This window comes from Diplotaxodon limnothrissa, linkage group LG4, assembly GCF_057381915.1.
Source record: "Diplotaxodon limnothrissa isolate DT_005_m linkage group LG4, D_limnothrissa_male_GT1.1, whole genome shotgun sequence".
Lineage (NCBI taxonomy): Eukaryota > Metazoa > Chordata > Actinopteri > Cichliformes > Cichlidae > Diplotaxodon > Diplotaxodon limnothrissa.
Window position 1 is genome coordinate 4,443,986 of NC_140599.1, and position 14,921 is coordinate 4,458,906.

The following is a 14,921-nucleotide window of genomic DNA, read 5'->3' on the forward strand; positions in this document are numbered from 1 at the left end:
GTCTTGTAGCTTGGTCTGCTATATCTAAGTTGCTTCACATCCATTAATGGTGTTGTACCAATCCATCCATTTCATCCTTAAATTGTGCCTCTAGATTAAATATGAAATGGTTGTACTCTCTCCTTCTTAAAGACTTCTTTGTTGAATCACCACAGTTAAAAATCACATATTAGTCAAGCAAGCACAGTTTCTTTATTAAATAAAGTAATGAATAAATAAAAAACATTGTATACACAGTGTAAAAGTAAATAATAAACGGTCATATAACTGAGATGAGTATGCTGGAATAATGTGCGCTGGACAAACAACTCTAAGGTAATTTTCCAAGGCAGGAGAACCTTATGCTACCTATGAGGCATGGTGATAGAGGTGTCATAGTTTAGGGTTTGTTCACTATCTCAGGGGCTGGACCATTAGCACTCATGGATTTAGCTACTGAAAACGCATTTGTAATCCATTCTTTCAGCCGTTTCCATTTACTGAGAATCCGTTCTTGGGCAAGAGAAGGGATACACCCTGGGCAGACTGCCAGTCTAACAGAGGGCTCCATTTAGGATCGGTGCATTAACAAGATAAATATTCTTTAAATAAGCTAGTAAATCAGTGCAAATACGCAGCAGCAATATACTTTTTCCTGAACCATGAATTAAGTTTATATAATAATATAAGTACAACGCATACAAATGATTCGCCGTGTGTCCTGGATAAATCTCATCTTGTAATGTATGCTGACAACTCCACCATGTTTTATTCAGCCAGTAGCCACTCTCAATTGACAAGCATATTACAACTAGATTTGCTGAACGTGTTTGATTGGATAAGTAAAAACAACATGATTTTAAACGTGTCTAAATCCAAATCCATGTTAATAGGAAGTAGAGTACGCTTAGTCAACAGCCCACAACTAAATCTTTCCATAGCTGGATCGGTATTAGAACAGGTCACCCTGATTAAATTACTTGGTGTTACCATAAACCACCACCTTTCATGGTCTCAGCACATCAACTCTGTTATTAAGAAAATGGGACAGGGCATAGCTATAGCTAGGAAATGCTCTTTTTATATCACTTCTTCAATTATGAAAGATGTCATTAATGCACTAGTATTATCTCATCTAGAGTATTGCTCAATCATTTGGTCAGCAGCTAATAAGACAGATCTGAACAGACTTCAGTTAGTCCAAAATAGGGCGGCCAGATTAGTGTTAAGGTGTTCATATTATACAAGTATTGATAAAATGCACGATAAACTTTCTTGGCTTTCTGTACAAGCTAAATTATACTATGGCTTACTTGTATTTTTAAAGAAAGCAATACTGGTAAACACACCACACTTTTTTTATGCTCAGTTGCAGCATCCAGATGAAATACATAATCATGCTACACGATTCTCAACCACAATTTAGTAATTCCTCGAGTTAAAAGAGACTTTTTGAAAAACTCTGTTATATTTAATGCAATTAGAGAATTGGCTTCTATTCAGAATTTTAAAAATCACCTAAAAGCCTATTTAGGCAGTTTTTAATTTATTTGTAAAAATTGTAGAGGGTAATGTCACTTGTAATGGAAATTGTGTATTTTGTTTGGGTGTTTTTTTATAATTTTTAATATTTACATGTTTACATTTTCAGAATTTTAAAACCTTATTGTGGATGTAAGAGCCAAATTATGTGGACAATTTACATCCAACTCATTGTGTAACATTTTATTTGGTGGTATTTGATGGTTTGGGCCCCAGGAAGACTGGCAACCACTGTTGTGGAAGCTAATGGGGTTCCTTATAAATAAACAAACAAATAAACAAACATTATATATTTTTTAACATATATATACTGGTTTTGTACTAGTTTTTATTTAATCTGATCATGAAATATCCCAAATGGAGTAGAGCTGATTGGGATTCAGTGATACAACAAAAATTTCACCTTTCCAGAAACACTCTTTATTTCTCTGGACAATCCATGGCCTTTGAACCAGAAGTGGACTTTGCTTTTAATGACACTTCTTTCTACTTGTATAATTTTGTAAAGTCTCTGAGCATAAACCTCACTGGACAGCGCCTCTCCCTCCTTATGAATTCCAATGAAATCCCAGAGTTCATCCATAATAAATGTGTAGCTGTATGGTATACTTGCAAAATGTCTTTCCAACTCAGCCAACTTGACTATACTGGTTTCTCGTCACAGCTCAAATTTGCATATTTGCAAACTGCATCATCGACCCTGAGCAGTGAGGCTATATTGGACAAAAAAAAAGTATGGAAAACACCTAGAAAACACAGAAACACACAGAAACACAGAAACTCCTTAGAATACCAGAAAGAGCTGCCTGACTGAAGTCCCACAACACTCTAGAGTTGAGTCATAATTTTACTTCACAGGCTTTGTAATTTTGGTCTTTCTCTAATTTTGTTTTCTTTGGTCAGTCTTTATTTCATTCTCTTTTCCGTTGTCTCTTTCCCCTTTTAGTTACATCTTATTCATTTGGTTTCTTGATTCTCGGTTTCACTTGTTGCCTTCACTCTCTTTACGACCGTCATTAGCTATAACTGCCATTCTCAGTGTATAAATCAGCAGTCAGTTTCACACCAGAAACACAATAAGAAGAAATGTTGCTCTTATAGTGGCAGTTTAGTGATTCTAAATATAGCGGAGGACTGTCTCTCATTAATGACAATGATGGTTCTTTTGTATTAAAAATATAAACAGATATATGACAGCACAGAATTATATTAAATGGAAAAGACACAAATAAGTGAGTGAAAAGGTTGAAATCAGCTTGTTAGATCTGCTATTATAGACAGAATATTGGCAGCTTCCCCTTTTAAAATATATATAATATAAATCTATATATTTGTAATATTTGACCCCTGCTTTTTAAAAAATACCTGAGTAAAGGTACCTCTCTTTTCTCTAACAACATCTGAACCTGATTACAGTTTGAAAGAATAACTTTTAGCACATGACAGCAGGGTCACTTTCAGCAAGAGTGTCTCTGACATGAAAATGAAAAGCTCATAGCCTTAGTGGTGTGTTTTAATCGTTCTACAACTATGAACCTGATGGTCGAGCCTCGAAAAACTAAATAAACCTCACTGAAACTCAAGTTATCAGCTCTGCCAGCGCTGCAAGTATAACCTCATAGTGGAAGAGATACTGCAGATGAGTCATTTTTTGATACAGAAAGACAGGTTTTGGAAATTACTGTTGTTATTTTAAGGCTCTGACGGTTATGGAAGCAGAACTTTGATCACTGAAGCACTGAACTGAGGGGCTTACACCCTGCCAGCATCAAACAGGGAACAGGGACTCTAAATAGAAATAAGCAGGTGGCCATTGGGTGGAGGTGGTGAAACTTTGTTTGCATGCAGCACAAAAAGATTTGTCAATAACATCGAGAGTAAAAAGAAAGTCTCTATTACAGATTATGAACATGAAACTTTTTTGTGACACTACACATGGCAACTCCAGTTTAAGCTTTAATATCACAAATGAAACAAATACTTATTCTTTTCTCATGTCAGTACGTACACAACTGATGATTTGTTTTCACACGACTCTGTACAGTCTTTTAAAAAACTAAGTACAGCCTTAATGCTTCAATCAAGGAATCTAAAGTGTCATTAAATCAAATGCACCTGATTGACTGATCATCAGCAACTGAGACCACCTCCACAAAAGCAGAGGTTTTGGAAAGTTGCTGGTCTGAAGCATTCAGGCATTTGTATTTGTTAGCACAAAGACATAATATTCCCAAGAGTGGACCTTCTAGCAAATTTACCCAAAGATCAGACTAAGCAATGGTCAATGAAATGGCAAAATTCAGACTTTTAAGTCTTACTTTTATGTTAAAAGTTCCAGACAGTAGGCTACAAATATAAAAACACTGATCAAATCTCTCTAAAATCAACAACAGTCAACAGGATAGCTTTCTCTAACAACCAGAAGTTTTATGGCAATGCACCCAACTATTGGTGAGTAACATTAATTACTCTGTTAGATCAAAGGCACCTCACTTCTTAAATTTCTACCAAATGTTAGCTTTGGGAATAAATTGCACACTGTCCCTGTGGAAAGTGGGCTGCAACTTGAAATGCAGCAGAAAATTAACACATATATGTCTTTAGTATACCATGGCTGCACTTTAGAAATGCTTGACTATACTAACAAAGTATGGAGCCATTCAAACATGTATTTTTGTGCTAGAACTGGCAAAATTGTAAATTGTAGTTTGAACCTAATTTGCAAATGATCGTAGCTTCGTTTTAAAATGGTTTGATTTCAGTGTCAATGTACAGTGTAGATCCTGGCTCTTCAAACTCCATCCACTATGGCTTGTGGTTATGGTTATGTAAACAGTTATAATGACATTAAAAAAAGATCTTTGTTTGTTCATGCTCCATAAACTTTAAAATGACCTCAGTTGCAACAATGAATGCAACAACTTATTGTCATATTAACTGACTCCTTTAGAGGCAGTGCAATGTCGCAAGTTTAGGCCAGGGTGGCAAAAAATGATGTGTTTGTGCAAGTTCAAATGTTTGTGCTTGAATGAAACTTTGGGTGTATCCTTTGGCTTTTGAGAGTTCTGATATTAGTCAGAGGCTGAACTAAAGATAAACGGCTACATGGCTTGCTACAGCTAAAGTTGGTACAGTTGATGGATTGATGGAAGCAAATAAACAAAAATAATCCAGATGCCAAATTCTCACAAATGGTCCAAGGCAAAATAATAATTAAAACTGCCTTCATTGCACAGCTTTCTATTCCATCTTGTACCGAAAGCCTCAATCTGCTGTAGCAGAATCTCCAATAAGAAAAACGAAGTGTTAAGAGGGGAAATACAAGTTTGTAATAGTTCCAAAAATATTTTGAATCAAAGAGGAAACTGTTGTATGTTGTGTTCTAAGGTTGTGCTGAGTTCTACTTTGCCCACTGATCCCTATCAACCAAACAGACGGCTGGCGCTCAGTAGCTCAGCTTCCGCAGTAATTACTGTGTCCCCCGAGACACTGGGAGAAACTCAGAGCATAGGCAGCGTCTCACTGGGTTCACGAATGAGTGAGTAAGAGTGACTGTGCATGGGAGGAGAAGGTTGCTATGTGTAGATAAGATCCATGTACATCCTTACTGTATGCTACAATAGGAATGCGTGCTTGCACTTGTGTGTGTATCAAATGTGCTTCTGCTCTGAAGTGAAACCCCAAAGAGACTGTGCCAGAAAATTGAACCCACAGAAAACTGAAAATACCCATAATTCCCTCATTTGCCCACAGAAGGTATTTAGTTTCCCCTTTACAAACAGCCCCCAGCTCCCTGCCATCTGAACACTGAAAGCTGATACACACTGAGGTTAAGCCAGTGAGACAGTAACCAGTGTGACAAATATCTGATGTGTCATAATTGCGCTTTCTTCCATTAGCCTTGTAAAGTAGGTGGGGACGACCTGAAGGGCAAAGCAGGCCGCGTGATTGGTGGATTAAGGTTAAATAGCTTGTAGAAATATCTGTCATTGGATCTGCATCCAGTCCAGCGTGTCTTAGTGAATTATATTCTGGGGTTTTAATAAATAAATAATGAATGATCAAAATATTTTGCGACATAATACATGGTATGTAGAGTCTGTGGTTTTGTGAATCTAACATAAGTCATTTTCACAGAAGCCCTGAACTTTTCACCTAAAAGAGGTGCACAAGTGAGAAGGCGTATGTGTGATACGGTTGGATTGCACATTAGTCAGTTTTTAACCTGCTGGCTCCTTAGTGAAGAGTCTGTGCCATGTTGTATTGCGCCAGTGTGCAAATAGCACAACTAATCGTCCATTTCATTCACCACTAGCGTCATGTGCTTTGCTTCCTGCACTTTATCCGGGCAGCTCCCTCGCCTAAATCACACAGAGTACTTCGAACACGTCTGAAGTGAACCATTTCCAGCTGTGTGCTTCATGTGAGAAAAGGACTGCAACAAAAATATCATTACCCGTTTTTCAACAAAATGACCAAGTTCATGCTATAAAGTACTCTGATATTTTATGTAATGTGGAAGCCTCAGTACCTAACAACAGAAATACTCCATTGAAATCAAATGAAGTACTTGTTATTTCCACTGTGAATCAAAAATCACCATCCATCCATTTTTGTAACCATTAGTTAACTGGAATTGCAGGAGTCTGGAGCCTTTTCAGTTTACATTAGGCAAGAGGTGGGGTACCTCTTACCTCCAGGAGAGGCTGCCAGTCTATCAGAAGGGCAACACAGACACAGACAGCCATTCTAACTCACATCCACACCTACGGCCAATATAGAAACACCAATTAAACACGGACATCTTTGGACTGTGGACAGAAACTGGAACACCCGGAAAAACAGAAAAAGAACAGACATACACAGTAAAATGTGGCAGCTGTGGCTCAGGAAGTAGAGCGGCTCTGTGGTTTGATCCAAGGCTCCTCCAGTCTGCATGTCAAGGTGTCCTTGGGCAAAAGATTGAACCCCAAATTGTCCCTGATGTATCCACTGGTATGTGACTAAAGAATAAAGTGCCGTATGAGTTTGTGTATGTGAATGGGTGAATGTGGCTTGTACTGTAAAAGTGCTTTGAGGTCACAGAGTCATAAAGCTATTTAAGAAGCAATCCAAAACATACAAAGTGGACACAAAAACTGGCCAGTGCACTCAGATAGATCTTCTAAAAGAGTGTACATCACTACGTAATTAAGGTCTCCGTATAGTTGTAGAGCAACAGCATAATGTGACAGTCAACGCAGACATGAATGAGCCTTCACACTCAGCATAGAAAGTGCTTCAAGAACTGAGGTTTTGGGAAGAAAACGATAATTTGATTTAGCTGGATTAGGACTAAATCACAGGTTATTAATTACCCAAAGCAAAAAATTGTGAAATCATAAAATCTAGTTTTATGTTATGCTAACATTTCTGCTTTATACAGAGTGTCGAGATGGAAAACTAACTTTTCTGTGCCGGCATGCAATACTGAGTGTGTAAAGCCATACGCAGAAACGTGTGTGAAGCGCAACAGTGCATGTGCACTCATCAAAGTGTGTTTCTCTTCAACTAATTGCCGAGAGCTTGGAGTCAAGGCTCAAGGATAAGATAAGATGGCAGAAACCAAATGCTGCTGCTGTCGGTAAATAACCACGCAACTGCAGCTTTCCTTCCTCAGAATCCAAGTTTTCCTGTTGGTCCGTGCATCGAGTGAGCGACCGACTCTGAGCTATTCTGCAAAAAAGAAAGAAAGAAGATACATTATGAAATTTCAAAACTGAATTGGCATAAACTGAAGCAAAAGAAAGCATTTGTGAGGGAAGCATTTCCTTTTCCCAGTCTTGAAAGATAGGCTGACTTTGTGCAGATACAGGGTTTTTTTGGGTCCGACAATGGCGAGAAGCATCTGGTAACACTTCTGTGTAATTGCTGCTGAGAAACCCTGAAGATCTGAGAGGAGAAGAAAATTCCAACATGTTTTTCCTCCGTCCGTCTCCTGCCCCATTCGCCTTGTCTTGGAATTTCACTGGAGTTTGGGCAAAAACAAAAGAGACGGGTGTTCTAAGTGGAAAAAAAAACCTCTTGGATTAAATACAAGGAGGGTGTTTTTCAGCAGCTTTTCAGGGTGTGTGCACTCAGGAGGAGATTTACAAAGTGCAGCCGTGACAAGAATTAAGTTGGTACCAATTTCTTTTGTTGCAGTCACTGCTCCTTCTAGAGCGGCGCTAACTGAAAACAAATGATTTTTAATGAATAATCGCTCAAACTTGAACTGATGTCTTTTTGTGTTTCGGCAGCACTGTGATCAAGCAAAGTTCTGAAGTTTCATTACTACCTACAAATTGGGTACTTTTAAGATTTTTGAGTGTACTTTTCAAAAATATGGTTACATATCTTGACAAATGGACTAAACATAAGAAGTGAAAAAATGTCTGCTACTCTTGTTTAACTGCTCATAAAAACAACAATTTTTAACATTTTTGATCAGTTTTTAAAACATAACAGTTTTTTGTCAGTATATTATAATGTTGTTGCATTGCATTAATAGTTGAATTTCACAGAAAGTCTCCTCATCCACAGAATGATAAGTGTTGTGCAAGTTTTGCAATATTATATATGCATTAGATTTTTTTCCCGTTAGTCGTCGTGCAAACCTTGTTTAAAACTAGCAAACTAATTACCTGTTTAAACTAATTACCTGTTTAAACTAATTACTGGTTTAAAGAGCTTCAGTATGAAAAGTCTTCATTATTTATTGCCCATGGTGGCATTTACACATTTAATTAATATTGTACTTTTTTATACTTAAGAATTCATCCTCTGATGCTGATGGGTGTGTTGAAGTCCTCAGACTGAATATTTTCATTTGTTCCCACTGACCCATTTAATCAATCCTGAACCAAAGTACATGGTTTTCACTTCAGTAATATTAATTTTTGTCGTTGTTGTGAAGCACTAATTACTAATGTGCCTGCCTTCCTGGGTGTCGGCTGCTGTACTTCACAGTGCTTTCCCACGCTGTCAATCTCAATACTGACATCATTACTCTAGTCCAATCATCTTCTCGCCCGCCTTCTTTGAGCCAATCAGCCTCTGCTTCACGTGGTTTAAATCTGTGCTCTTCATCATGCTTCCTTTCAGACTCTCAGACTTTCAGACTCTCTGTTCTATCACCGTTGGGATTTTCATTCTGCTGTGATGGGTCATTGGAGTCTAATCGCCAAATACATTCATTTCTCTATCTCAATAAATCATCTTGAATTCTTCCAAGTGATCTCTCCTTATAGAAACTGCTGGTTAGGATAAATATAAATGAACACAGTTGTTCCTTGAATCCTTGCCAATGATGATATACCTGTAGATATAGTAATATTTTGAATTTTTATATATTTATTTATTTTATTTTTATTAATTTCATTAGATATTTTTTTCTTAAAACTCTTATTTTGAAATTAGCCATAAAGCATTTACGAGAAAGTACCGCCAGGTTGTAACAGAAAATGGACCAGTGACTGTTTAGAATCTAAATAGTCACTGGTCCATTTTCTTATCCGGGTGCCGGTCACAGGAGCAGTAATCTAAGCATCTAAAATCAGAGACACACAGATTTTCTTTTGCCCTAGCCACCTACTTTAGCTCTTTTGAGCCTAGGACATTCCCAAGCTGGCTGGAAAGACAAATTCATCTAGGAAGCACCCAGATATCATCGTGCTCAACAGACCCCCGTAACTACAGCTCTGCCTGTCAATCTCTCACTCTGTCTCCTACCTTGTGAACAAAAACCTGAGATACTTAAAATTCTCCATGTCCTTCCCTCAGCTCCTTCCTGACACTTTTCCAGCTAAGAGCCATGGCTTCAGACTTTGCTACAAACCACCCCAGTGTGAGACGGGGGTCCAATGAAACTAAAACCTTGTAGACTTGGAGACAACTAGAATAATCCAACTACAAGAACTCAGGATCACAAATGAGTGCGCAAAGAAACAATGTTAAGCTCTAGTTTCCACAATGACAGCGCTAAGACTGTGCAGTGTATCCATGGACTAATGTAATTAGTCCATTGCAATAATGTAATGTAATTACTGAATTTAAGAAAAAGGAAAACTTTAAAGGTCTTGCTTAACAAACTACAGAAAAAACTGTGCATATGTCAGTCAAACATTTCTGCAGTTTTATAGAAAATATGATGTGAAATAAAAGACAGCACACCAAAAGCAAGAAATCGTATTTCAATTTGGATGAGTTCCACTTTAAGGTAATCTTCCTGTGTAATCTGCGCTGCTCCCAGCATGGCTATTTATAGGTCTTGCTGTGGAAGTTCTAATTCACGTCCAGTATGCACGATGGGTAAGGCACAGGAAGAAATGCTATACATTTTTGTATCAATCTTATACCAAGTAAATATTTTGCCAGTACCAAAGCTGATACTTCTAACTTAAAAAGGCAGGTTTAGGGGAGAACAGTGTGTCGTGACTTATGAGATGAACTGTCTGCAAATTGTGAACATATTTAAATGACCCCTAAATCACTGTGATTTTTACTTTCTATAAAAACAGAGTTTTTTGGAGACCTGGACTGTGAATGTGCCTATCTCTAAAGGACTTTGGGTCAACTTTGGTTAGAAAAGCCTCGATCCTATTGTGCTAGTATCACTTCAATAATAATGTCACCATTGGGGTCTTTTTGTTTCTTTGTTTGCCCTCAGTAAAACTTTAAGATCCTAACCGAATACAACCAGTTTATGCAATTTTGGTGTTTTTAAAGAAAAAACATTTATTCCATTGTTTCATTCCATTTCACTAATACCCAACAATAAAACAGAGTGGGGAGATAGGGGTCTTTTTTACTCTGGTGTAAGATATCCTGTGACTCGATCTGACGGGCTGTTTAGCTCACAATCTGCCTCGTAGTGACATTTTAATCATGAGATCACACGGTTGGACAAAGACTAGACCTCCTTTCAACACACACACAGACACTGACCACACACACACAGATACAGCCCGCAATCACCAAAATAAATACTTTGTGCCCACACCTAACCACATTTCACCAACATAACCAACCACACCAATGAGCCCACCCTGACTCTGCATCCAAATCTGCCAGCCCAACTGACTCTAATTTACTGTTTCATGTCTCTGTGTGGCACCAGGGTGGCAGAGTGGCAGGGTGGCACCACTGGGGATTTGTGGGTGTCTCCGTTGCTGCAGGGGGGGGAGGGCGGCATGTGCCCACAAGCTGTCTGCCAGGCATCAAAGACCGCTTTCATTTTGTTTGGTGAAAAATGCTGATTTTTACACACTGTCACTTCTACTGAGAGCTTTGGGAATTACTGTTTTTAAGATGGGGTTTAACCCGTTATCACTTTTGTTGTACAGTTGCCAGAAATCTGCATGAATGCTGGCAAGAATGTGGATACCTGTTTTTTTCCTTTTCAAAATAGTATTTATAGCAATGGAAATGCTGAGAGAAGAAAAGAAAAGGGTGGTCTTTGGAAGAGAGGCCGCGAACCACTCAAAACTAACAAAGAAGTATCTCTAAAGTTCTTATCCAAAATAGTTAGTTTACCAAAATGACAAAAAATCTACCTTATCCTCCAGAGCACTAAAGGGAATTTAGTGCTCCGGCATCCGGCAGGATGTACGATTTAAAACTTCATACAGAAAGAAAAGAGAAAAAAGAAGAAAGCTGCTGTTCATTTCTGATATATGCACATTGTCTCCATTGGTGCTGGTGGCATGATATAGCAGTATAGGATCCCAAGAACATATGGCCATGTTTAAAAATTCAGACAAGACCGCATAAGGAGGTAGAAACTTCCTAAGATTACTAGAAGATTGTAATTTGTGGACCTTTTACTAGCACTTGGGGAAACTTTGAATATACAGTGGGTCGTATATTTGTGACAGGACCAAAAGCTCACCCCATCTGTCAGTTTGACATGTCGTAATGTCAAAATAGTAAACCCAAGACAAATAAGGTACTGTATGCATGCTATAAGGAACAGTATGAATGTGTGTTTGAATGCAGCTTGTAGAGAGAATATGCTTTTGAGTCTGTTTACCTTGTGTGTTGCATTTTCTTTGCTTTTAAATACAGTTTGGTTAGATTTAGGAAAAGATCATATCTTTTGTTGACCTTTTTTTTTTTAAACTCTGGTTAAAAATATAAAGATACATAAAGGTGCATTCAGATGACAAGCGTTCCTGATCAAGAGTCCATATGTTACACACTGGGAGTTAGACTGGACTCAATATTGGTGAGGCAGCAATAGTTAGTAAATCTCAGGTCTACTGAATCCCAGATTTACATGTGAATAGTGGAAGTATAGATTGGTATTGGATTTGATCATCACCAGGGCCTCAAAAACTATGAGTTAACTCTGAGATGAGGGAAACTAAGAGTTTTCTCTTCCAGATAGAGACTCGGTGACTGGGGTAAGAGACCCTGTCAAACTAACCTACCTGCTGTTAGTTTCTCTCTGACTCCTCCACTCCTGCTGCACCAGAACAAACTGACAGCCATTTAGCGTTTAATTTCCTCAAACAAACAGTCAATGTCAAATTACATATCTGACTGCATAATTATCTCATACAAACACTATAGTCACACTATTGAAAACGGTGGTTGGAAAGCACAGCATGATCAAAAGTTTTGGAAATATGTGCGATTAACTTGCAGTCTTGTTATCTTCAAAGTGGTAATTCGAGGATGGGGTCTGCGAGACAGCTGCCATCATCAAAGCAACTTATGGATCAGTAATGGATAAAATGGATCAGTTTGCAATTGAATGGGGTCAAGTTGGCAATTACATCCAATCTTTTTCCAAATCACAACAAGGTACTTTATATTGTAATGTAAAGACCCTACAATAATCCAAATCCAGGCTAACAGATTAGATGTGATAATCTTCAGAAATCATAACATTTCTCCACAAAGATTGATTGATGTAGTTAGAATGTAACTTCAAAGTAACATGAACACTGTATAATAGACACAATGCAAACACATACAACCAAGCAGCAATTGGCTACTGGCCAAGTTCCCAGTTGCAAAGTGATGCATTGGAGACAAGTTGTGCTCAGTGTTGCAGTCCGACTCAGATTGTTAGCAACATGTTGGCAATCTGTGTTAATACATTAGACAGCAGTTATTTGCAAACTGTCACCAATCCGTGTGAGAACGATTGCAGCCAGTATGAGTTGGATCATAAGTGTTTGAGGACAGTGTGTTCGACCTTTGGGTGACCTTTTAGGACTAACAAGTCCCTAAAAGTACTTGGAAACTGTTGCTGAATGTGAAAAATTCAGTGCAGTCCTATTTTTACTGTAGTGTCACTGAACCATTGGCTTATTATTTCTTAGCATGAATTTTTTTGGGCCATCAATGTGTCCTTAATGTGACAGCAGAGCTGGTGAATATTGCAGATTTTATACTGACTCCAAATAAGATGTATAGATTGTATATTTCTAACTCTGTGACTCTGGAAAGTAAAGCATTCATCAAGTTGTCCACCAGTTCATAAATCACTGATCAGTGAATAATTTATTGGTTAAGTTGTAATCGCTTGGATCTCTAGTGATGGAAAAATATGTCACACTGTAAATATATGATGTTGAACAGCATTTAATCAATATCTACAAATGTAAAGTTTCAACGTCATATCTGCAGTTGTTGTCACCTGCCGCCTGTCTCCGTCCAATTACAGCTGAATGGTTTAAATGTAAACCATTCATCTTACTAAACCAAATGAAAATCTGGTTGGATTCCAGCTTTAATCTGTTAAAGAAAATTCCACTTTTCATCTCTCTCTCTTTTTTTAAAGATATGATGGTCAGCACTGATGGAGATTTACATTTCAGTTCAGCTGGATTCAAATTTTGGCTCTGCTCTTTACTTCATTATAAAATCCACGCACAATATGCACAATATGCATGTGCTTAACTGAGAGTAAACTTTCTGTAACAGGGCCCTATATAGTTTGTCAGTTGGTGCTGTAACAGTTTAAACATTAATGTTAGTTTACCATCTTTAGCGTGGGTTGTAATTTTGATATAATTAAGTTAGTTGCCATCTGTTCCACTGTTTAGGTAGCACTAGCTGTGGGAATTTTTTTTTAACCTTTGCTACTGTTACAGTTGTGTTTTAACAACGCTGACCTTCATCTTTTACACAGGGTGACTGAGCAGGAGTTGATAATTCCCTTGATTAGAAAGACGGGTAGGAAGCAAATAGTTTTCACAATAAAAGCATGACTGTACTAATTAATTACTGCTGTATAGCTTAGCTTTGAGTGTATATGCTCTGATGCCAAGCAAAATATTAAAAACAACCTACGAGCAATATGATTCCACAACAAAAACATTACAGACACATATACATTTTCAGTGTTGCTGTCTTATCTCTAAGAAATGTTTTCTGTTAAAATTGTACGAATGTCTTGATTGGTGTGAATTTATCAAAGCACAAATTCACTTAGTTCCAGTGATTTAGAATTATGAATATTCCAAAAATATAAACTGAACTTTAATTATGTTTTTTTCTTTGTTTGTTTTTTGTACCCATTTGTAATTTCCATTAAAAGACCGAAATCTGCTTTTATAACCTGAGAGTAGAACCAGCACCCGATGATTTCAGCTACCGAAAAGTCACAAGTGCATATGTTTTTTTTTTTCCTTTTTCTCGTTTATTAGCAAATGTTCCTTAAACAGGAGCAAATATTTGACTGTTGGATGACTTTCAGGTGTAATTACTAATTATCTTTTGATCACTGATTAGCATTTACAGTACCAGGATGTAGAGTTAAAACAAACTACAGAGTGTGCGTGTGCTGATGGAAATAAAGTAACACGTCACACTGCAAGATCTGGCTTCTTCAAGTGTTTTAATGTTTTTGTGAGCTCAATGGTATATTAAATTATATATTGGTGGAAACCTCAGATTCTCTGAAATTTCAAAACTGTTTTCATGGCTTGATATTAGTAAGGGTAAGAGACAATGTAAGCTGGAAAACTCAACCTGACATTTAAAAATTTTAAGGCACCCAAACTTAGTAGTTTGCTCCATTGACCAGATATTTCAAATTATAAAAACTTTGTCTGTTTTAAGCTGAAATATGTTGATTTTTCTTATTTGTCTGTGCTTTGGATGATACAGTTATTTAACCACGACCGAGTCAAAATTAATACATACTTTTAATTACATTATTTTAAAAGAACTTTATGATCAAAGCTTAAAAAGATATTCAAACTCATTAATAATTACCCCTGACACGAATAAGATTTTAGATCACAATTAGCCATTTAGAATATTAATAATAACACACTTGTGTTAGCTCTATATGTTATACTGGAACATATTTCTCTTGTTTACAGTCTAGTGTGTTTAAGGAACATGAAACTGTAGTACCGAAGAGA